Source organism: Musca autumnalis, unplaced genomic scaffold, assembly GCF_047663935.1.
Source record: "Musca autumnalis isolate F117 unplaced genomic scaffold, ASM4766393v1 scaffold_5, whole genome shotgun sequence".
Lineage (NCBI taxonomy): Eukaryota > Metazoa > Arthropoda > Insecta > Diptera > Muscidae > Musca > Musca autumnalis.
Window position 1 is genome coordinate 16,013,616 of NW_027412088.1, and position 25,386 is coordinate 16,039,001.

General features: G+C 41.6%; 2 protein-coding genes and 1 non-coding gene across 7 annotated transcripts in view; 1 reads left to right on the forward strand and 2 right to left on the reverse strand.

Moving 5' to 3' along the window:
• Positions 1-16,283, reverse strand: part of magu (SPARC related modular calcium binding-like protein magu) — a 95,355-nt gene extending 79,072 nt beyond the window's left edge. For 4 of the 5 annotated variants that reach the window (XM_073989871.1, XM_073989865.1, XM_073989864.1 and 1 more), the window contains exon 1: positions 15,476-16,235. The gene's annotated coding sequence lies outside the window, so the exon portion shown is untranslated. Of the gene's footprint in view, positions 1-15,475 lie in introns of all 5 variants that reach the window. The other variant, XM_073989868.1, reaches the window with a different exon arrangement.
• Positions 1-25,386, forward strand: part of MED23 (mediator complex subunit 23) — a 238,667-nt gene that overhangs the window by 124,455 nt on the left and 88,826 nt on the right. The gene's annotated exons all lie outside the window — the stretch shown is intronic.
• Positions 12,411-12,535, reverse strand: LOC141387860 (small nucleolar RNA SNORA11). The gene has a single exon (XR_012408676.1). It is a non-coding gene; the product is annotated as a small nucleolar RNA SNORA11 (small nucleolar RNA).

Consider the following 25,386-nt stretch of genomic DNA (forward strand, 5'->3'; position numbering starts at 1 on the left):
GAGATGCAGTAGATGTCGGGATTGTATCCTGGACACGTCGATGCATGATGCATGAACACAGCCCCCATTGAGTCGTCGTCTTCAGAATACACAACTCCCCCGCAGCCGTTGTTGTTCCAATCCTAAAAATTCATCCTTTTTACAATTTAATCGCAATGGATTCCGAGGTAAGATCGAGGAAATACTGGATGTCATGAGTCTGAAGAATACCATGGTCGCAGCGGTGCAGAAAACCTCAAGCTCAACTACAACCACACACAATCAAACGTTGGTCATGTAACTATATAAACGGCAGGCAGGCTCATGTGGAATATAGGGGCAGAAAATCTAAGAGCCGTAAGATTAAGATGGATGTACCATAGGGAGGGGTCATCTCCCCCTCTCTTTAATCATTATGTTGCTAATTTTCCTGCGCCTCCAGAAGGAGTGAAACTTGTTACATATGCAGACGACTGCACAATTATGGCAACATGTGTCAACATCCGCTTGCTGGAGATCAAAATAAATTGCTACCTCAGCACCATTGCTCAGTTTTTGCAGGATAGACATTTACAGCTTTCGCCGCCAAAGTCATCTGCAACTCTTTTCACAACATGGACCAAGGAGGTGAAGAGGACACTGAACATCAAAGTCGGAGATATGGAGATACCAACTGTCCAGAGTCCGAGAATTCTTGGAGTCGTCTTCGACAACCTCCTCACTTTCTCCAAGCATGCAGCAGCCATAAAAGCAACGGTTCAGAAGAGGAATAAGATGCTAAAAGCCATTTCTGGCACGCCCGGGGTAAGGACAAGGAGGTCCTGCTAACTACATATAAATCAGTCAGTCGCTCAGTTTTAAACTACGCTGCCCCTGTCTGGACATCGTTTTTAAGCAATACAAGGTGGAGAGCTCTGCAGACTACACAGAACAACGCCATTCGCGCCGCTACCGGAAGTGTCCAGATGTCGAGTGTGGACCATCTTCATCAGGAGGCAAGGATGCTGTCAGTGAAGCAACATAATGTGTTGCTCTCTCGACAGTTCCTGCTGGTATGTCATCAGCCAACGCATCCCAACCACGATATAGTGGTTCAGGATTCACCCCACCCCACGCATCCGGAAGGACATCCGACGATACAGCCCCGACATCCAGGATGTCATTCCATCGGACATCGACCGACTGTCACTGGCAGCATCGTTGAAGACTATTCATACCCGCGCAGTCCAGCAAGCAGTAGAAGGGTATGAACATAACCGAGTCTTACAACAACATCCTACAGCGGTTGCAGAATCAGAGAAGTCCCTACCCAGATGCACTAGAACCATCCTGGCACAACTACGATCTGGCTGGTCTACCATCCTCAATACCTACCAAACCAGAATCAAACCAACTCGGCCCACTAACCTGCGCCCTATTGACCTGTGTTGCCGACCAGCACAAGTTGCGGCATTCCTCCAGCTTCCAACCAGACCAAAATAGTTCCACAGCCTACTACAACTGCAGCTTACAGCGTTGTGATGGTTACAATATACTGAGGAAGGATCGCACCAGAAGAGTAGGCATGGTATTAGCTATCCTATAGCACCAGTCTCTTCAATACAGACATATTTCGATTGAGCCTGGCTCTAATGAACCGTACATAAAATGTATGTGGGTAGTAATCTGGTGTGGAACTGCAGAGGTCGAGTTCCTGAACGTATACATCCCGTCGATAAATAACTGTACTCCAAGTTTTAGATCCAACATTAGCTTACTTTAGGAAGGTCATAACCGTCTGGTCTTGGGAGATCTTTAATGCTCATCATGAGTTGCGGCATTCGGTCCTCGGAAACGTTCAGAGGGGTATAGTGCTGGCTGAGCAGATTGCTAGTTCTACGTTTGCACTGTCAATGAGGAAGCTTCAACCAGAATTAGCTAAGAGGTGCATAGTTCGCTAGATATAACCATTGTGTCACATGGTATGATAAATGAAGTCACCTGGGTCATTTCTCTAGGGTCAGACCATCTCCCCTATAATCGTCTCCATCAGCAGGTCGCCCGATTTGATCTCCTCTGAACGCTGCACTTTCATCAACCATGGGAAAGTTTATTGGCCTAGTTTCCGAGAGTTCATCAATCACCGCTTCAGAGAACTGCCTAACCGCTCTGGTCTTCGGGTAGCAGAAAGGATGTTCCGGAACATCATTACCACAACAATGAATATGAATATTGAATATCCGAAGTGAGATAATATTACCCAGCAGAGATGGCGGGACTAGCAAATGAACATCTGAACATATTCGAGCCAACCCTAGTGTCCCTAGAGCTAGTTTGGTCGGTGAGCACAAGCGGTACAAGTGGCAAAATCATATGAAAAGATGCAACATTGGAGCCGGAATTAATGAATTGTGGACTACGACAATTTGTGGAGCACCCACAAAGTATATTTCCATAGAAGACCAAAAGGGGTTCTCAAGACGAGCAAAAGGTCATTTCATAAGTTCTTTTCATTGATGACCAGACGGCCCTAAAGGGTTTTCTAAAAATAGAATACCTCCTAAAAGGCTCTTCCTCAAATAGATGACCTCGTAAATGGGTATTCTTCTATAACCAGAAGACCTACTGAACCTGCTAGAGGGGTCATATTCAAATACAAGACGCCCTTAAGGGGTCTTCTTCAAAGAGAAGACCTCCTAATGAGGTCTTCTAATTATATAAGACATCTTAAAGTTGTCTTTTACAAATAGAAGCCCTACTACAGGGGTATTTTACAAATATAAACCCTGTTAAAGGGGTCTTCCGTAAACAAAAGTCCTCCTACAAAGAAAAAACCTCCTAATGAGGTCTTTTAAAAATATAAGACTTTCAAATAGAAAACCACCTACAGAGGTCTTCTATAAACGGAAGACCACCTACAGGAAACCACCTAAAGGGGTCTTTTTCAAATAGAAGCCCTCCAAAAAAATTGCTCCCTAGAAATAGGTATATGTCCTGCTAAAGGGGCATTCTATAAATAGAAGTCTTTCTAATAGGGTCTTCTATAAATAGGAGATCTCCTAAAGGGGTCTTCTATAAATAGAAGACTACCTAATGAGGTCCTCTACAAATAGAAAGCCTCTAAAGGGGTCCTCTACAAAAAGAAGACCTCCTAAAAAGCCTTTCATAAATAGAAAGCCTTTCTAAAGAGATCTTCTACAACTAAAAAACCTCCTAATGAGAAATTCTAAATATATATGACCAAGGGGTATTCTATAAATAGAAGTGCTCCTAATAGGACATTCTAAAAACGAGAGACCTCCTAAAGGAATCTTTTTTAATTATAACCTCCTAAAGGGGTATTCTATAAACGGAAGTCTTCCTAATAGGGCCTTCTATAAATAGGAGACCTTCTAAGCAAGTCTTCTATAAACAGATGACCTTTTAAAGGGGTCCTCTTTAAATCGATCATCTTTAATTGCAAGACACCTGATGCATGTATGAGGTTGACAATAAACATGGAACTTGTTTCGAGCAGGGTTCTGTGATGAGCGTGATGAGCTTCGTCGAGCCAATACTAGTAACTCCTCTGTTAGGGAACTGGCATTGACAGTTAATATATTGGTCGATGTAAACAAGCGGGACAAGTGGCTAGAACATCTGAAGAGTTGCAACATTGGAGCCGGAATTAGTGAATTGTGGGCAACGGTTAGGTTACTCTCAAATCTTGGAAAGAAGGAAGATAGGGCCTTAGTCATGTTTGGCGACATTACGCCGAATGATCCGAAAAGGTCCACAACTTATTTTAATCGACAATTTGTGGAGCACCCCATGAGTGGCAGGGCAAAGAGAAGAGTATTACGTCTTATTAGATCTCGTTCCGCCTAGGAGGAGGAACCATCGCAATTTACAATGGATGATGTTGCCAATGCCATCAGAAACACTAAACCATCCAAAGCGTTACACCCTGGCGGCACAGCCATGGTTATGCTGAAACTGCGGGATGAGCCAGGAGTTGAGCATCTCACCAAAGTCACCAACTTGTTGCTAGCCACCTGGAAAATGGGCAGGATGGTTCACTGCCAGGCAAGGATGCCAGCAAAGTTGGATCGTACCAATCGATTTCGGCTTTGTTACCCATAATAAATGTCATATCCACATATATTAGTCGAGGACTCAACCAGAACAAGGCGTGCGAAAGAGCAGTGTTGGTGGCGCCCGACTTACCAAAAGATTTTCAAACAGTTACTGTTTGATACAGACTATTCTCCGGTGCCACCGTGGTGCAGTGGTATGCAAACCCGCCTTCCACTCAGAAGGTTTGCTGTTCGATTTCCAGGTCAGGCAAAATGAAATTTTCAACGTTGGCAAAATACCCCTCAGTAATGTTGGCGACATTTCCTGAGTACTTTTCTACAAGTGGTGTCGTAAGACACGCCGTTCGAAATCGACGATAAACAGTAGGTCCCATATCATTGAGCTAATATGAATCGGGTTGCACTCATTGATATGAGAGAAGTCTCCCTTTCCTTTGTCGCTTCTGGCATGTTTGTAGAACAATTATTATTACATCATCCGACCAAGTTTGTAACGTTTGGATAATCAGTTTCAGTTTAATCAGTTTAAGTTGAAACTCCATACAGTAAAACGGGGTGTTCATAAAGGTGGGGTGATATCTCCAGACTCTTTAACATCTATCTTTCCTGTATTCCGCCCGCCCCAGACGGAACTACCTTTCCTAATGACATTTATGAAAGCCGGAACTCTATTTTGATCGATCTTAACACCTTTTACCGCGAGAGAAAATATCCGCCACTAATCAGCAATTGGGGGGCTGGAACAATATTCATATTTGTCTGAACGCCGCCCTAAGAAATGTATCAGGGTGACTTCTAATGCCATCAGTGGACCACCTGCATGGGGAAAGAAGGTTCTTCCAGTAGGGTAAATCAATGTCATGCTCTAGTTGCTAATCTCCGTAGGGTGGAGGGATCTTCAAGTACTACCAAAGTTATCCAACGTTACGAGACAGAACCCCCCCTAGATCAGCAAGCCAATCAAGCAGATTTGGATAGCATTCACACAAATGCAGTGGCAGATGCCATAAACACCTGTCGTGTGAATGCGGAGTAACTGTACATCCCCAACGTATCGCAGATGAAAAAGGTCAGCTGCCACGAAAAACCTGAGTAGTTTTTGGCTTAACTACGGTCTCAATTGCGCTAGAATTGATTATCCCAGAACAGAACATGTTTCCAGCATTCGATACAGGCCCACACGACTCACTGTACCTATACAACTGCCCTGCCAAACCTACGCAATTAACTCTAGTAGCTTTGGGGTTACAACCCATCGAAGCAGTTACACTCCTAATCCTGAAAATAAATATAGAGTCAGATTAAACAAGAATACGAAAGTAGCTGAATGTTTTTGGTGTCACGGAGAAGGTCTTCTCACAGAAGACCAGAGAGTTTTCTCATAGAAGACCTGAAGGTCTTCTCATAGAAGGCTAGAAGGTCTTCTCATAGAAGACTAGAAGGTCTTCTCATAGAAGACCAAAAGATCTTCTCATAGAAGACCAAAAAGTATTCTCATAGAAGACCAGAAGGTCTTCTCTTAGAATACCAGAAGGTGTTCCTATAGAAGAACAGAAGGTCTTCTCATAAAGACCAGAAGGTCTTCCTATAGAAGAAGAGAAGGTATTCTCATAGAAGTGCAGAAAGTCTTTTCATGGAAGATCAAAAAGTATTCTCAAAGAAGATTAGAAGGTCTTCTCATTGAAGTTCAGAATGTCATAGAAGACCAGAAGGTATTTCTATAGAAGACTAGAAGGTCTTCTCATAAAAGATAAGAAGGCCTTCTCATAAAAGATCAGAAGGTCTTCTAAAAGAATAGCAGAAGGTCTTCTCATAGAAGGTTCAGAAGGTCTTCTCATAGAAGACAAAAAAGTCTCCTCATAGAAGACCATAAGGTCTTCCTATAGAAGAGCAGAAGGTCTCCTTATAAAAGACAAAAAGTCTTCTTATTGGAGACCAGAATGTCCTCACATAGAAGTGCAGAAAGTCTTTTCATGGAAGATTAGAAAGTATTCTCAAAGATGATTAGAAAGTCTTCCCATAGAAGACCAGAAGGTCTTCTCATAGAAGTTCAGAAGGCCTTTTCATAGAAGGCCAGAAAGTCCACCCATAAAAGTCCAAAAGGTATTCTCATAGAAGACTAGAAGGTCTTCTCGTAGAAGATTAGAAAGTCTTCTCAAAGAAGATTAGAAGGTCTTCTCATAGAGGTCCAGAAGGTCTTCCCATAAAAGATCAGAAGGTCTTCTTATAGAAGAGCAAAAGGTCTTCTCATAGAAGTCCAGAAGATCTACCCATAGAAGACTAGAAGGTATTCTGATAGAAGATTAGAAAGTCTTCCCATAGAAGACCAGAAGGTCTACCCGAAAGGTCTTCTCATAGAAGACCAAAACGTCGACCAAAAGGTCTGCTCATAGAAGACCAAAAGGTCTTCTCATAGAAGACCAAAAGGTCTTCTCATAGAAGACCAAAAGGTCTTCTCATAGAAGACCAAAAGGTCTTCTCATAGAAGACCAAAAGGTCTTCTCAAAGAAGACCAAAAGGTCTTCTCAAAGAAGACCACAAGGTCTTCTCAAAGAAGACCACAAGGTCTACCCATATAAGGTCTTCGCATAAAGACCAGAAGGTCTTCATATAGAAGAACAGAAGGTATTCTCATGGAAGATTAGGTATTCTCAGAGGAGACCCGAAGGTCTTCTCAAAGAAGATTAGAAGGTCTTCTCATAGAAGATTAGAAAGTCTTCTCAAAGAAGATTAGAAGGTCTTCTCATAAAAGATCAGAAGGTCTTCTAATAGAAGAGCAGAAGGTCTTCTCATAGAAGACCAAAAGGTCTTCTCATAGAAGACCAAAAGGTCTTCTCATAGAAGACCAAAAGGTCTTCTCATAGAAGACCAAAAGGTCTTCTCATAGAAGACCAAAAGGTCTTCTCATAGAAGAGCAAAAGGTCTTCTCATAATAGAATAGAAGGTCTTCTCATAATAGAAGGTCCTCTCATAGAAGATTAGAAAGTCTTCCCATAGAAGACCAGAAGGTCTACCCAAAAGGTGTTCTCATAGAAGACCAAAAGGTCTTCTCATAGAAGACCAAAAGGTCTTCTCATAGAAGACCAAAAGGTCTTCTCATAGAAGACCAAAAGGTCTTCTCAAAGAAGACCAAAAGGTCTTCTCATAGAAGACCAAAAGGTCTTCTCATAGAAGACCAAAAGGTCTTCTTATAGAAGAGCAAAAGGTCTTCTTATAGAAGAGCAAAAGGTCTTCTCATAGAAGTCCAGAAGGTCTACCCATAGAAGACTAGAAGGTATTCTCATAGAAATTAGAAAGTCTTCCCATAGAAGACCAGAAGGTCTACCCAAAAGGTGATCTCATAGAAGACCAAAACGTCTTCTCATAGAAGACCAAAAAGTCTTCTCATAGAAGACCAAAAGGTCTTCTCATAGCAGACCAAAAGGTCTTCTCATAGAAGACCAAAAGGTCTTCTCATAGAAGACCAAAAGGTCTTCTCAAAGAAGACCAAAAGGTCTTCTCAAAGAAGACCAAAAGGTCTTCTCATAGAAGACCAAAAGGTCTTCTCAAAGAAGACCAAAAGGTCTTCTCAAAGAAGACCAAAAGGTCTTCCCATAGAAGATCAAAAGGCCTTCCCATAGAAGACCAAAAGATCTTCTCATAGAAGACCAAAAGATCTTCTCATAGAAGACCAAAAGGTCTTCCCATAGAAGACCAAAAGGTCTTCCCATAGAAGACCAAAAGGTCTTCTCATAGAAGACCAAAAGGTCTTCTCAAAGAAGACCAAAAGGTCTTCTCAAAGAAGACCAAAAGGTCTTCTCAAAGAAGACCAAAAGGTCTTCCCATAGAAGATCAAAAGGCCTTCCCATAGAAGACCAAAAGATCTTCTCATAGAAGACCAAAAGATCTTCTCATAGAAGACCAAAAGGTCTTCCCATAGAAGACCAAAAGGTCTTCCCATAGAAGACCAAAAGGTCTTCTCATAGAAGACCAAAAGGTCTTCTCATAGAAGTCCATAAGGTCTACTAATAGAAGAGCAGAAGGTCTTCTCATGGAAGACCAAAAGGTTTCTCATAGAAGTCCAGAAGGTCCACCCATAGAAGATGAACAGAAGTTATTCTCATTGAAGATCAGAAGGTCTTCTCATAGAATATCAAAAGATCTCATAGAAAACCAGAAAGTCTTTTGATGGAAGACCAGGGGGGTTATTCTGTATTGCGATGCGTTTGCGTTTGGCATTTTTTAACGCAAGATATTTGCATTAACGCACGATTTTGACATACGCTTTTGTATTACAGATTGCGGCGATGCCAGAAAGGATAAGGAACAAAAATAGTTGCGAAAGGACATATGAAAACGATTTAGAGGCGCATTTAATTTCCTTACGCATCGCATTTTTCTTACGCATCGCAATAGAGAGTAACCCCCCAGAAGGTCTTCTCATAGAACAGAAGGTCTTATCTTCCTCTCATAAAAGACGAAAACGTGTTCTCGTAGAAGTTTAGAAGGTCTTCTCACTGAACTTCAGTTAACATGGGTTTGTTTTTGGTAAAGTTTTCATTACAGTCTCACAAAGGAAATGGTTAATTTATTTCTATTATAATGTCCGACTTCAGACACACAGAATATTTGTAAAAAGTGGTCATTGAAAGAGTTCACGAACAGTTGAAACTTTGGCGTAAATAAAACAATCAGAGCAGACTCTCGGCCATTAATTAATTTCATTAAATATTTTACGCAATTGTGGAAAGTGTCACACCATTGATTTAGGACTGTTCCGTAGAGAGAAACGTTTTTGCGGTTGGCCGTACACTATGTTCGAATCTGCACTGTAACTTATACAATGTTTCAAATATGTTTTTCTATTTTTTTTTCTTTTTTTGCAAATTACCTATCAACTGGCAGTTGGATTGATTGTCAACAATTGTAATTCGCCACCCGTCAGTCAGTCTGTCAATAGGGGTTGACATCTATAAAAAAAATACATTGTCACGATTTCAATACGAAAGGAAAATACCTACTGCAGCTAATCTTAACTCAAAATCTTACATGACAATATTTATTGATAATTTATATTTTAAATATGAAACAATATAATTTATTGCTTTTGTTATTGTTGTTGCTGCTGCTGCTGTTTATAATAAATAATCCCATCATATTTAGCAGACCCCAGACTTAACGTGCTTCAGTTCGAGCGCCATTAATTTAACCGGAGGCTGTCTCTCTTAACTGAAAATTGTAATCATTTAATTTATTAATTGAGACATGTCTTCATCTTCTTCCTCTTCTTCTGCGACTTTTTTTGTTCTTTGAAATGTTTTATTGTTTCATTAGCAGCAACAGTACACACCACATGTTTTTGTTGTTGTTTTTATTTCGCATTGTTTTTTTTTTTTTTGTCCATACAATGTTTTCAATTACTTTGATGTGTGATAACCGAACACACAACAAATTTTTGCTATAAAATATTGAAGCATCACTCACTACGTCATAGAACAAGCGAATCTTGAATTTTATTTTATGTATTAAACCGCCTCAAAGAGGAGACCTTCTGATCTTCTATAAGAATACTATGTGGGCTTTTGTAAAAAGGTGTCTTCTATTAAAGCAATTTCTGGACTTCTTGGAGATGACCACCTGCTCTTCTGGCCTTCTATGAAAGGACCTTCTGGATTTTTTTAAAAAGACTTTCTAGTCTTCAGTGATAGGGCCTTCTAGACTTCTATGAGAATACCTTCTGATATACATTCAGTAGACTTTTCGGTCTCCTATGAGGGTATTTTCCTCTAGATCTTCTAAGAGAAGGCCTTCTATGTGAAGATTTCGTGGTCCTCTATGACAACTCTTTTGGAAACCATTCTGGTATCCTGTGGGAAGATCTTTCGTTCTTCCATGTAAAAACCATCTGGTTTTCTGAGAGAAGGCATTCTGCACTCCTATGAGAATGGGATCTTCTTATCTTCGACGAAAAAGTTCAGGAATCTTCGTATTCCTGATTAATCTGCCTCTACCTACCTCCAGGTCTAGGAATGTGCCTGCTTCGACGGGATGTAAACACTAAGCTGCTGTAGTTACTCGAGTAGGTTTGGCAGGATAGTTAAAAAGAGATGTAGCGCGTCGTGCCGGCCTGTGTCGCATTCTAGCCAGATGCTTTGCATGGTGTCATTAATCTTTTCTACACCATCCCGAACATAGTTGAGCCAAAACTATTCTGGTTTTTCGCGGCAGCTTGCGTTCTTCAGCTGCGACAGATGGGGAATATACTCTGATGACCACATCCACACGATAGTTGTTTAAGGCATCTGCAAATTTTTCTCGCTTTTTTTCTAGATCATGATGAAGATCCCTCCTGACATGCCTGTGTGGGAAGTTCTGTCCACCATACGCAGATTAGGAAGACTCTCACGGTAACACGAGCAAGTTCTGCAACGTATGTAGGTATGCATGTCATTGTGTTGCCGTACTGGAAGAATCTTCGTCTCCTCATTCAGATGGTCCACTGATGGCATGATAATGCACCTTGTTGCAGTTCTTAGGGCGGCGTTCGGTCTGGTTTGCAGATGTTTCCATCGCGTTTCATTTATATTCTTGGGCACTCTGGCGCCCCATAACATACAACAGACAGACGTATCGCGCCATTTGTGGTCAACAAGGTTTCTTTGTTGTCCTACATCTCAAACTTGTCGTAGATAGTTGTGGTAGACTTAGTGGCAGATAAAAGCTCGCGCTAAAAGAAGGTGGTAAGATCGATTAAAAAGGAGCTCATTCTTTCTCCATTGCGGAGGTCTTCTATCTATAGAAACCCACTTAAGGAGGTATTCTGTCTATAGCAGAACCCTTTCAAGGGTCTTCTATCTATAGAAGATTGCTTTCGGAGGTCTTCTCTCTATAGAAGAACCCTTTTAGAGGTCTTCTATCTATAGAAGACCACTTTCGGAGGACTTCTATCTATAGAAGAACCCTTTCGGAGGTCTTCTAACTATAGAAGAACCGTTTCGGAAGTCTTCTATCTACAGAAGATCCCTTTTGGAGGTCTTCTATCTATAGAATACCATTTTCGGAGGTCTTCTCTCTATAGAAGAACCTTTTCTGAAATCTTCTATCTATAGAAGACCATTTTCGGAGGTCTTCTATCTATAGAAGAACCCTTTCGGAGGTCTTCTATCTATAGAAAAACCCGTTTCGGAAGTCTTCTATCTACAGAAGATCCCTTTTGGAGGTCTTCTATCTACAGAAGATCCCTTTTGGAGGTCTTCTATCTATAGAGGACCACTTTCGGAGGACTTCTATCTATAGAAGAACTCTTTCGGAGGTCTTCTATCTATAGATGACCTCTTTCGGACGTCTTCTATCTATAGAAGACCCGTTTCGGAGGTCTCTATATTTGTGGAAGAAGGTGTTCTATTTGTAGAAGAGCCCTATATGCAGATTCCTATCTATAGAAGATCCCTTTAGAAGGTCTTCTATTTGTAGAATACCCCTTTAGGAGGTCTTCTATCTATAGAAGAACTCTTTCGGAGGTTTTCTATCTATAGAAGAACTCTTTCGGAAGTCTTCTATCTATAGAAGACCCGTTTCTTCTTTAGAAGACTCCTTTCGGAGGTCTTCTATCTATAGAATACCCCTTCCGGAGGTCTTTTATCTATAAAAGAACCCCTTTTGGAGTTCTTCTATCTATATAAGATCCCTTTCGGAGGTCTTCTATGTATAGAAGACCACTTCAGGAGGTCTTCTATGTATAGAAGACCCCTTCAGGAGGTCTTCTATGTATAGACCCCTTCAGGAGGTCTTCTATGTATATAAGACCCCTTCCGGAGGTCTTCTATGTATAGAAACCCATTCCGGAGGTCTCCTATGTATAGAAAACCACTTCCGGAGATCCTCTATCTATAGAAGAACCCCTTTTGGAGGTCTTCTATCTATAGAAGACCATTTTCAGAGGTCTTCTATCTACAGAAGACCCCTACCAGAGGTCTTCTATCTATAAAAGACTGCTTTCGGAAGTCTTCTATCTACAGAAGACTCCTTTCGGAGGTCTTCTATCTATAAAAGACATTTTTCGGAGGTCTTCTATCTATAGAAGACTCCTTTCGGAGGTTTTCTTTCTATAGAAGACCATTTTCGGAGGTCTTCTATCTATAGAAGACCCCTTTCGGAGTTCTTCTATCTATAGAAGATCCCTTTCGGAAGTCTTCTATGTATAGAAGACCCCTTCAGGAGGTCTTCTATGTATAGAAGACCCCTTCAGGAGGTCTTCTGTGCATAGAAGACGCCTTCAGGAGGTCTTCTATGTATATAAGACCCCTTCCGGAGGTCTTCTATGTATAGAAACCCATTCCGGAGGTCTTCTATGTATAGAAGACCACTTCCGGAGATCTTCTATCTATAGAAGAACCCTTTTGTAGGTCTTCTATCTATAGAAGAACCCTTTTGTAGGTCTTCTATCTATAGTAGACCCATTTTCGGAGGTCTTCTATCTATAGAAGACCATTTTCGGAGGTCTTCTATCTATAAAAGACCCCTTTCGGAGGTCTTCTATCTATAGAAGACCCCTTTCGGACGTCTTCTATCTATAGAAGACCCCTTTCGGAGAACTTCTATCTATAGAAGACCATTTTCGGAGGTCTTCTATCTATAGAAGACCCCTTTCGGAGGCCTTCTATCTATAGAAGACTCCTTTCGGAGGTCTTCTATCTACAGAAGACTCCTTTCGGAGGTCTTATATCTATAGAAGACTCCTTTCGGAGGTCTTCTATCTATAGAAGGCATCCTTCGGAGGTCTTCTATCTATAGAAGATTCCTTTCGGAGGTCTTCTATCTATAGAAGACCCCTTTCGGAGGTCTTCTATCTATAGAAGACCCCTTTCGGAGGTCTTCTATCTATAGAAGACATCTTTCGGAGGCCTTCTATCTATAGAAGACATCTTTCTGAGGACTTCTATCTATAGAAGACCCCTTTTTGAGGTCTTCTATCTATAGAAGACCCCTTTCGGAGGTCTTCTCTCTATAGTAGACCCCTTTCGGAGGTCTTCTATCTATAGAAGACCCCTTTCTGAGGTCTTCTATCTGTAAAATACCATTTTCGGAGGTCTATAGAAGACCCCTTTCGGAGGTCTTATCTCTATAGTAGACCCCTTTCGGAGGTCTTCTATCTATAGAAGACCCCTTTCGGAGGACTTCTATCTATAGAAGACTGCTTTTTGAGGTCTTCTATCTATAGAAGATCCCTTTCGGAGGTCTTCTATCTATAGAAGAACTCCTTCGGAGGTCTTCTATCTATAGAAGACCTCTTTCGGAGGTATTCTAACTATAGAAGACAATTTTCGGAGGTCATTTATCTATAGAAGACCCATTTCGGAGGTATTCTATCTATAGAAGATCCCTTTCGGAAGTATTCTATCTATAGAAGATCCCTTTCGGAGGTATTCTATCTATAGAAGACCACTTTCGGAGGTATTCTATCTATAGAAGACCATTTTCGGAGGTCATTTATCTATAGAAGACCCCTTTCGGGGGTATTCTATCTATAGAAGACCATTTTCGGATGTCATTTATTTATAGAAGACCCCTTTCGGAGGTATTCTATATATAGAAGACCCATTTCGGAGGTATTCTATCTATAGAAGACCCCTTTCGGAGGTATTCTATCTATAGAGGACCCTTTTTCGGAGGTATTCTATCTATAAAAGACCATTTTCGGAGGTCATCTATCTATAGAAGACCGCTTACGGAAGTCGTCAATCTATAGATGACCCCTTTCGTAGGTCTTCTATCTATAGAAGATCCCTTTCGGAGGTATTCTTTATATAAAAGACCCCTTTCGGATGTATTCTATCTATAGAAGACCATTTTCGGAGGTCTTCTATCTATGGAAGACTCTTTTCTTAGGTCTTCTATCTATGGAAGACCCCTTTCTAAGGTCTTCTATCTATATAAAACCCTTTTTGAGGCCTTCTGTCTATAGGAGACCATTTTCGGAGGTCTTCTATATATAAAAGACCCCTTTCAGAGGTCTTTTATATATAGAGGACCCCTTTCGGAGGTCGTCTATCGGTAGAAGTTCCATTTCGGAGGCCTTCTATCTATAGAAGACCCCTTTAAAAGGTCTTCTATTTGAAGAATACCCCTTTAGGAGGTCTTCTTTGTGTACAATACCCCTTTAGGAGGTCTTCTATGTGTAGAAGTCATTTTAGGAGGTCTTCTATTTATAGAAAATACCTTTATGAGGCCTTCTATTTATGGAAGACCTCTTTAAGATGCCTTTTATTTGAAAAAGATCCCTTTATGAGGTCTTCCTTGTGTACAATACCCCTTTAGGAGGTCTTCTATGTGTATAAGTCATCTTTAGGAGGTCTTCTATTTATAGAAGACCCCTTTAGGAGGTCTTCTTTGGGAAGTCTTCTATTTATAGTAGACAGCTTTGGGCGGTCTTCTATTATAGAATAATACTGGAAGAAAGTCAAAAGTTTTTTTCATTTTTTAGGAAACTCGCGTGGTCTTCTATTTAAAGAGGAGTTTAAGGGTCCAATATTTAAAGAAGATTAAAAAAATTGTCTATGTATAGAAGGCCTCAAAGGTCTATTCATAGCTGGAATCATTAATAAATATAAAGAGAAGAAAACTAGTCCTCCTCTATTAGAAGAATATCTGCTGATTATCCATGAGATTGTAGTGTGGTGTAATGTAGTGCGAATTCCGAAAATCGTACAGAATTCCTATTTCGAATCTTATAAAATGTGTATTTGTTTCAATTGGTGTCCTATTAAAACCGAGCCGGTTTACTGTGTAGCTAACCAATCATAAAAGTGCGTGCGCGTACATTGCCTCTGGTGGTTTACATGAGCGAACAACTAAAAAGCATTACTGAAAAAAAAATTAAACAGACCTTTCATTGAAAAATTAAACTAAGCAAGAAACAAAAAAAAAACGAAGCTAAACAAATTTCAATAAACTAAAAATAGCAAATCCGAAAATAATTCAGACAACAAACAAACACCCTAGGCTACTAGCCACCACCAACACCAGTCAGCCGAGCTCATAACTCAAAAGTGGCAAATAATTTTAATTGCTAAATTATCAGTTTTTTTTTTGTTTTCATTGGGATGATGATTGAGACAATGATTTTGTCTGTTTTCAGTTTCAGCAGGGAGAAGAAGCTACTGGCGCCAGGAAAATATTGAAAATGGATAGACGGACGGACAGAGGCAGGCTGGCGAAATGCTGACAGCTATTGGCATTTAAATGCAGGCACATATCACAGGGTTTTATTGGGGGGTTCCTAAGTGCCTGGTAATTGTGATTGCGACTGATTGGGAAGAGAGCCATCATAATCAGGTGTGGCGGTAACACACAACGCACACACACTCTCAACAATCATTGTCAAGTGTTCTTCCTAACGTACATATTTAAAAATAAATTTTTGAATTGTTTTTTTTTTTCTATGCCAAATATTTTGGACTTACCTTAATTTGGCAACAAAGCGGGATGTGGAATTCCTTTTTTTGGTTATGCCAGAAGCCGGAGCAGAATAAAAATATAATTTGTCTGTCTACAGCAGCATAAAAATATTTTATTTTTTGTTGGTTGTTTGATTTTTTTTTGCTTGTTTGGCGACCGGCTGGTTTGGTTCTTATCGCAACGAAACCATACTTTTGTCTGTCTGTCGGTCTGTTCGGTTGGTTGGTGTCTTTTTATGAATTTCAAGAAAACGGAAAAAAGCTGACGTTGATTTTTCTCGGCGTTTTGGACAAGAATGAAACTATTTTTAATTATTTTTATTAATTCACAAAAACATTAAAATATGTAATTGCCCTCCTAGTTTTGGTAGTTAAGTGCTGATCGCCCAAAATTCCCTATTCTTCCATTCATTCGTTGTAACTTCATTCAAAACTTTTTTTGAATATCACTTCTTTTTTGCTATTTTTTCTTTAAATTTGAATACTTTTTTAAAAAAAAAAAAAGTACAAGAAACCGTTCACTTCGTTTTTTTTTTTGTCACTTTATAGCGTTTTATTGGCCATGGAACCACCTTTCACGTCTGCGTTTATATTCAAACTGAGTAGTGGGTCTCTCCATGGGGTTTCTTTTTCAAACTGGAGGCAGAGGCAAAATAAAAGCTTTAAGCCACTCTTTTTTTGTCTTTCGTTTTAATTAATTGTCTTCGACTGACGGACTCGTGTCTTTGCAACGTTGGCTTTTTTCTTCAATACTCGAATCTCAATTGTCGTCTCTGGTGCGGTGCTATGATGTGTAGTTGCCAATTTTGTACTCTTAATGTCTTCTGTGGCTGGCTGGCTGACTAGCTGAGTAATTAGTAGAGATCTTAATGAGCAAAAGTCAACGATCCACCACCACCACCACTTGAAAAAAGCCGGTCTCTGTTATTGTTTGTCTATGAGCTAAACAAATATTCGCCAGTAAATCGGAGAGATTATGTGTGAACAAGAAGCAAAATAGTTGTAAGTAACTGCATGGTGCATGTAACGTCCTTCTGGATATGTACAGATTTGCGGTGGGGCATGGGGAGATTTATTTTATATCAGAAAGTGCCGGGAGATTCAAACTGTCAGCTCATGATATGGGACCTTTTTCTTATGGCCCTGAAACCTTCTTTCTATATTCTACAGATGAAAGAAAACCTTTTAAATGGGTCTTCTACAGATGCAAGACCTCTCCAAGGGTATTCCATACTTGGCTCTAATATATACATATATATTAATATATATATATTGATCTATACCGACAAATTTCTAGCGGAAAGAAGACTGAATACCAAATTTCCGATATTTCGGTAAGATAATGTGCCTAAAACCTTCAAAATACCGAAAATAAAGAGGTACGCGTTTATGGGGAATATAGAAAGACATGGACTATACCGATAATTTTCTTCTGGAATATTTTATAACCCTTTAAACCTTCAGAATTACGAAAATCGGGAGTTACTGTTCTATGTGCGCCATATCGAAACGTGTACTTATACCGAGGAATTTCAATCGGAAAGGTTTTTACTTCCAACGTAGACTAAATACCAAATTTCAGCCATTTCGGTGGGTTGTTGGGGCCACAAACTTCAAAATACAGAAAATAGTGAGGTACCGTTCTATTGGGGCTACATGAAGGCGTGGGCCCCTACCGACAAATTTCTGGGGGAAAGTTTTATACCCCCAACAAACACTAAATACCAAATTTCAGCAATTTCTGTGGAATATTGAGGCCATAACCTTCAAACTACCGAATATTGGGAGGTACCGTTCTATGGGGGCTATATGAAGGCGTGGACCTATACCGAAAAATATAGGAGGGAAAGTTGAATAATTCCAGCAGAGACTAAATACCAAATTTCAGCCCTTTCGATGGGTTATTGTGGCCACAACCTTCATAATACCGAAAATCGGGAGGTACCGTTCTATGGCGGCAATATTAAGGTGTGGACCTGTACCGACAAACTTCTGGGGGAAAGTTTTATACCCACAACGAAGACTAATATCAAAATGAGCCATTTCGGTGGAATAATGAGGCCAAAACCTTCAAAATACCGAAAATCGGGAGGTACCGTTCTACGGGGGCAATATGAAGGCGTGGACCTATACCGACAAAATTCTGGGGGAAAGTTGTGTACCCCCAACGAAGACTATGTACCAAATTTCAATCATTTCGGAGGAATATTGAGGCCACAACCTTCACAATACTGAAAATCGGGAGGTACCGTTCTATGGGGGCAATATTAAGGTGTGGACCTGTACAACGAATACCCACAACGAAGACTAAATATCAAAATGAGCCATTTCGGTGGAATAATGAAGCTAAAACCTTAAAAATACCGAAAATCGGGAGGTACCGTTCTGTGGGGCTATATGAAGGCGGGGATCTATATCGACAAAATTCTGGGGGAAAGTTTTATACCCCAAATGAAGACTAAATATTAAATTTCCGCCATTTCTGTATTGAGGCCACAACCTTCAAAATACCGAAAATCGGAAGGTACCGTTCTATGGGGACTATATGAGGGCGTGGACCTGTACCAACAAAATTTTGGGGGAAAGTTTTATACCCCAAATGAAGACTAAATACCAAATTTCAGCCATTTCGGTGGAATATTGAGGCCACAACCTTCAAAATACTGAAAATCGGGAGGTACCGTTCTATGGCGGCAATATTAAGGTGTGGACCTGTACCGACAAACTTCTGGGGGAAAGTTTTATACCCACAACGAAGACTAAATATCAAAATGAGCCATTTCGGTGGAATAATGAAGCTAAAACCTTAAAAATACCGAAAATCGGGAGGTACCGTTCTGTGGGGCTATATGAAGGCGGGGACCTATATCGACAAAATTCTGGGGGAAAGTTTTATACCCCCAGCGAAAACTAATACAAAATTTTAGCAATTTCGGAGAAATATTGAGGCCAAAACCTTCAAAATACCGAAAATCGGGAAGTACCGTTCTATGGGGGCAATATGAAGGCGTGGACCTATACCGACAAAATTCTAGGGAAAAGTTGTATACCCCCAACGAAAACTAAGTATCAAATTTCAGTCATTTCGGTGTGATAATGAAGCTAAAACCTTAAAAATAGCGAAAATCGGGTGGTACCGTTATATGGGGGCTATATCAAAACGTGAACCGATGTAGCCCATTTGCAATACCAAAAATCCTAGGGTAATAGAAACTTCTATACCAAATTACAAAGCTCTATCTTAAAAATTGCGAGCTGTATCTTGATTTCAACAGACGGACGGACGGACAAACGGTCATGGTTAGAAAATTTTACCCTGATCAAGAATATATATATATACTTTATAGGGTCTCCGATGAATATTTCGATGTGTTACAAACGGAATGACAAATTTAATTATACCCCCATAATATGGTGGAGGGTATAAAAAACACCTCTTAAAGGGTATCCTATAAATAGAAGAACTCTTAGAGGGTCATCTATCAATAAAAGTCCTCCTAAAGGGTGGTTTCAGTAGATGGAAGACCTCCCAAACAGGTCTCCTATAAATAGACGACCTCCTAATAGAGTCTTCTTTAGTTAGAAGGCCACCTGTAAGTAGAAGACCTCCTTAAATAGTCTTATAGAGACAGAAGACGCCCTAAAGTGGTCTTCTATACGTAGAGTACTTCGAAGCGGAGTCTTCTATAAATATAAGGTCTCCTAAAAGTATATTATATAGACGAAAGATTTAATAAAGGGGCCTTGTGTAGATAATATACCTCCTAAAGGGTCCTCTATAGGTGGAATACCTCTTAAAGGGGTTTTCTAAAGATAGAAGACCACCTAAAGGAGTGTACTATAAAAAGAAGACCCCCTAAAAAGGGTATTCTAAAGAAAGAAGACCTTCTAAAAAGGTCTCCTATAGATATAAGACCTCCTAAAAGGGATCTTCTATCAAAAGAAGACCTGATAAAGGGGTCGTCTATAAAGGGAAGACGTGCTCCTATAGGGATTTGTATAAAAAGAAGGCCATGTTCAATTAAAACACTTCTTAAAATAGTATTCTATAAATAGAAGAACCCGAGGGGTCATCTATCAATAAAAACCCTCCTAAAAGGCGTTTCAATAGATGCAAGACCTCTTAAACAGGTCTGGTATATACAGAAGACCTCCTAAAGGAGTGTTCTATAAAATGAAAATCTCCTAAAGATGTCTTCTAACGATAGTAGACCTCCTAAAGGAGTCTTCTTTATATAGAAGACCTCATAATTGAGCATTCCATAGATAGAAGACATCCTAAAGAGGTCTTCTGTTGATAGAAGACCTCCTAAAAGAGTCTTCTAAAGACAGAAGACCACCTAAAGAGGACCCTTTAGATAGAAGACCTGCTAAAAAGACCTTTTATAGAGAGAAGACCTCCTAAGTGAGTCTTCTATATCTCCTATATATAGAAGACTCACTTAGAAGATCCTAAAGGGATCTTCTATAAACAGGGGTCTTCTATAAACGAAGACGACCTCCTAAAGGCAGCGGGTTCTTTCGTACCGGATTGACCCGGAATAACACAAAATCATCGTTCCAACCAGCGGCTGCCACCTCAGTGTACATATGTTTGTATTTGTTTCGTTTTTCTGTGTTGGGAGCAGCATATCCCGGAATGCCTGCTCCTAATTCTTTTGGTCCGTGGCGGGACGGAGGAAAACCCAGGACCAATATATCTGTGCTCAGTTTGTCACACCCGAATCTTCACCCACATCCAACCTTCGGTGAGATGCAATAGATGTCAGGAGTGGGTGCACCTAAGGGGTTGCTCTGGACTTGTCCTCGTGAGGGACTACGACAGGGACTATGTTGCTGCATGCTGCGTGAACACAATCCTGTCGTTGTTGTCCCAATCCCAGAGAATGCATCCTTTTTGCAATTTAAATGCAATGGACTCCGAGGTAAGATCGAGGAAATAGTGGACTTCATGAGTCGGAAGAACATCAAGGTCGCGGTGGTGCAAGAAACCAAGCTGAACGACCATCACAATGCTAAGGAAAGATCGCACCAGAAGTGGAGGTGGATGATTAGCTTTCCTATTGCGCCAGTCTGTTCAATACAGACCTATCTCCCTTGAGCCTGTCTCTAATGACCCGTACATGGAATGTATGGGGCTAGCAGTCAGGTGTGGAACTGCCGAGATAGAGTTGCTGAACGTATATATCCCGCCGACAAATAGCTGTATCTCAGATTATAGGCGTGACATTAGCCCGCTCTTGGAAAGTCATAATCGTCTGGTCCTGGGGGACTTTAATGTGCATGATGAGATGTGGCATTCGGCCCTCGGAAACGACCAGAGAGGTACAGCGCTGGCTGAGCAGATTGATAGCTCTACGTTTTGCACGGTCAATGAGGACACCCCTACCAGAATTAGAGGAGAGTGTCACAGTTCGCCAGACATAACCATCGTGCCACCTGGTTTGACAAATGACGTTACCTGGCAACCCGTCATTTCCATTGGATCGTACCATCTCCCCATAATTGTCTTCATTAGCAGACCACCCGACTTCATCACCTCTGAACGCCGCACATTCATCAATCATAAGAAAGCTGATTGGCCGAGTTTCAGAAAGTTCACCAATAACCGCTTCAGAGAATTGCCCAATCCTTCTGATGTTCGGGTAGCGGAAAGGACGTTCCGAGACATCATCACTGCTGCAGCCGCTCGCCATATCCCTGCTGGTCGAATACCCGAAGTAAGACCAAACTTTCCAGCAGAGGCGACGTGCAACCCCAATGACCCCAGAGTCAGGGAGCTGACACTGGAAGATAACAGGCTGGTCGGCGAGCATAAGCGGAACAAATGGTTAAATTATCTGAAGAGCTGCAACATTGGAGCCGGTATAGGTGAATTGTGGGCAACGGTTAAGTCACTTTCGTACCCTGGAAGAAAGGAAGATAGGACCTCAGCCACGTTTGGCGACGTTACGTTAACTGACCCAAAGAGGTGCGCAAGTAATTTAAATCGACAGTTTGTCGAGTACCCAGAGAGTAACAGGGCGAAAATAATAGTATTACGTCGCATCAGATCTCTTTCTGCCGAGGATGAACCACCACAATTTACAATGTATGATGTTGCCAATGCCATCAGAGACGCTAAATCATCCAAAGCGTTGGGCCCTGATGGAATCTCCATGGTAATGCTGAAGCAGCTGGATGAGCCGGGATTGAAGTATCTCACTAAAGTTCTCAACTTGTCGCTAGCCACCCTCGTTGTTTCCGAAGTCTGGAAAATAGGCAAGGTGGTCCCACTACGGAAGCCAGGCAAGGATGCCAGCAAAAGTGAATCGTACAGGCCGATTTCGCTCTTGTCGCCCGTAGCAAAGACACTTGAGGCTTTACTCCTCCTCAGTATCAGAAATTGCTATAAAGTTGCTATCAGCATGGATTCCGTAAGCAGCACAGCACGACAACAGCGCTGCACGCCATTACCACATATATCTGTCAAGGACTCAACCAGAGACGATAGAACAGTGATGGTGGCGCTTGACTTATCAAAAGCCTTTGAAACAGTCAGGCACTCCACGCTGTTTGAGGACATTGAGCAGACAACCCTCCGACCAAGCTTGAAACGTTGGATAGTCAACTATATGTGTGGACGCCAGTCGTACGTGGAATTCAGGAATAAGAAGTCCAAACACCGTAGAGTGAAACAGGGAGTCCCCCAATTTGGGGTGATATCTCCGGAACTGTTTAACCTCTACCTCTCCTGTATTCCGCCCCCTCCAGACGGCATCGAGATCGTAACGTATGCGGATGATTGCACGATCCTGGCGTCGGGTACCTATCCTGATGACATCTGTGAGAGACTGAACAACTATTTAACCGATCTTACCACCTTTTTCCATTCGAGGAATATGAAGATTTCCGCCACAAAATCTGCAGCCACTCTGTTCACCACATGGACCGCGCAGTTTGGACCTGAGTTGAATGTCGTGGTCGACGGTAGCAGAATTCCGACCACAAACTGCCCTAAAATTTTAGGGGTCACATTCGACGCTACATTCACGTCGTTCGCACATGCCACAGCTATCTGCGACAAGCTGAAAAGTAAGAACAAAGTCCTCAAGTCCCTAGCCGGCAGCACTTGGGGAGCAGATAAAGAAACCTTGTTGACCACATATAACGCGATACGTCGGTCTGTGGTAAGCTATGCGGCTGCAGTCTGGTCCCCGAGATTACGTCATACGAATTGGAAAAAAGATTCAAACAACAGGGTGCCTCCTCAAATATTCATTGGGCCATCTACATGAGGAGGCGAAGATTCTTCCAGTAAAGCAACACAATGAGATGCTTTCGTTGCAGTACCTGCTTGGATGTTACCGCGAGAGCCATCCCAATCACCATCTTTTGGGTAGGCCCGACGCATTCAGGCAGATCAGAAAGAATATCCATGCTCTAGAGGGAGAGGTCCAACGATACAGGAGAGAACCCCTAGATCAACAAGCATATCAAGCAGGCTTGAGTAGCATTCTCACGGATGCAGTTGCCAAGGCCTTAAGCAATTATAGTGTGAATAAAGTACTCGGAGTGCATCCCCCATCTATCGCAGCTGAGGAGCGTCAGCTGTCACGACAAACCAGAGTAGTTTTGGCTCAACTACGGTGGGGATATTGCAGTCGCCTGGGCCCGCACGACACAGAACACCTTTTCAACTGCCCCGCCAAACCTACCCTTCTAACTCCAGTGGATCTGTGGCTACACCCCATCGAAACAGCCATTTTTCTGGAACTGGAGGTAGACCCAGAGCCAGATTGAACAGAGGAACGAACATACAAACATAATAAAAACACTGTTACAACAACCTCATAAATGGGATTTCTGTAAAAAAAGACCTACTATAGAGATCTCCTATAAAAAAGGGTCTTCTACAAATAATTTATTTATCATGACCTCTGAAGGCAGCACTATTGGCCTAGTTTCAGGGAATTTACACATCACTGCTTAGAGAACTGACCAACCCTGTTGATGTTCAAGTGAGACAAATGGGCGTGATGAACTTCTTCGTGCCAACGCCAGTGACCCCAGTTAACAGGTTGGAAACAAGTGGTTAAATCATCTGAAGACATGCAACATTGCAGCCGGAATAAGTGAATTGTGGGCAGCGTTTAAGTTACTCTCGAACCTTGGAAAGATAGGACCGACGACTGATCCGAAGGGGTGCGGATGTTATTTTAATCGACAGATTGTCGAGCAACCCGGGAGTGACAGGGCGAGTACTACATCGTATTGGATCTCTTCCTCCCTAGGAGTAGAGTATTTTATTAAAGTTCTCAAGCTGTCGCTACCCACCCACATCTTACCCGAAATCTGTAAAATGGGCAGGGTGGTCCCGCTACAGAGGCCAGGTAAGGATGCCAGCAAAGATGAATCGTACAGACCGATTTCGCTTTTGTCACCTGTAGCAAAGGTCCTCCCCATCGTCTGAAATAGCAATCCAGTTGCCGATCATAAGCATGGGTTGCATAAGCAGCACTGCACTCCATCCCCAAAACACCCATTGTCGAGGACTCGACCAGAGTAATCCGTGTGGTGGCGCTTGACTTATCAAAAGCCTTTGATAGTGTCAGGAACTCCACGATATTTGAGGACATCGAGCAGACAAACCTTCGGCCAAGTTTGAAACATTGTATAATCAATTATATGTGTGGACGGAATTCAGGAATAAGAAGTCCAACCCCCTTGGAGTCAAACAGGGAGTTGCTCAAAGTGGGGGGATATCTACCTATCCTATATTGTATTCGGATGATTGTACGATCTTGGTGTCAGGCACCTTCCCTGATGTCATCATTTATGAAAGGCTGAACTCTTATTCTCACCAACTTCTTCCACGTGAGGAATATGCAAATATTCGTCATTAAATCGACGGTCACTCTGTTCACCACATGGACGGCAGAGGTGAGAACATGGTCGATGGTAGCAGATTTCCGAGTAGAAACTACCACAAAATTCTAGGGGTCACATTCGGCAGCATGTTCATGTCGTCCGCGTATGCCACAGCTATTTGCGACAAGCTTAGATGTAGGAACTTGGGGTTCAGACAAAGAAACCTTGTTAAAAATATAACGTAAAAGGTCAGTTTGTGACGCCAGTATAGTCAACGAATACAAGTGCAACGCGATGGAAAAAAATTCAAACCTGTAAGAATGCCGTCCTGATAACTGTGTCGGGGTTACTCCTCATGTCTTCAGTGGACCATCTACATGAGGAGACAAAAATTCTTCCGGTACAGCAACACAATGGCATTCTTTCGTTGCAGTACTTGCTCGGGTGTTACTGCGTAAGCCATCCTAATCGCCATATGGTGTATAGGACCCCAGCACCGAGGCATGTCAGGAGGGATTTTCATGATATAGAAAGAGAGGCCCAACGTTACAAGTCAGATCCTTTAGATCAACAAGCCTATCAAGGTTTAAATAGCATTCAAACGGATGCAGTTGCTGATGCCATAAACAATCGTGTAAATGCGGTCCTCGGAGAACATTTCCCATCTATCGCAGCTGAGGAGCGACAGTTGCCAAGACAAGCCAGAGTAGTTTTGGCTCAACTACGCTCAAGATGGTACAGCCGTCTGAATTCCTATTCCATCCTTGCCCTATCGATGAGACCGCGTTAAACATCTACGCAGCATGCGGAACGGGCCCGCACGATACACTGCACCTTTTCAACTACCCTGCCAAACCTACTCAACTAACTCCAGTAGATCTGTGATTACATTCCATCAAAGCAGCCGCATTCTTAGAACTGGAGATAGACTCAGAGCCAGATAAAGAAAAAAAGAAAGTACAAACATAAAATAAAACACTATTACAACAAAAACAAATCACAGTAGTTTTGGCTCAAACATGTTCGTGATAACGCAACCGTCTAAATTCGTATAGGAGAGAAGAGTG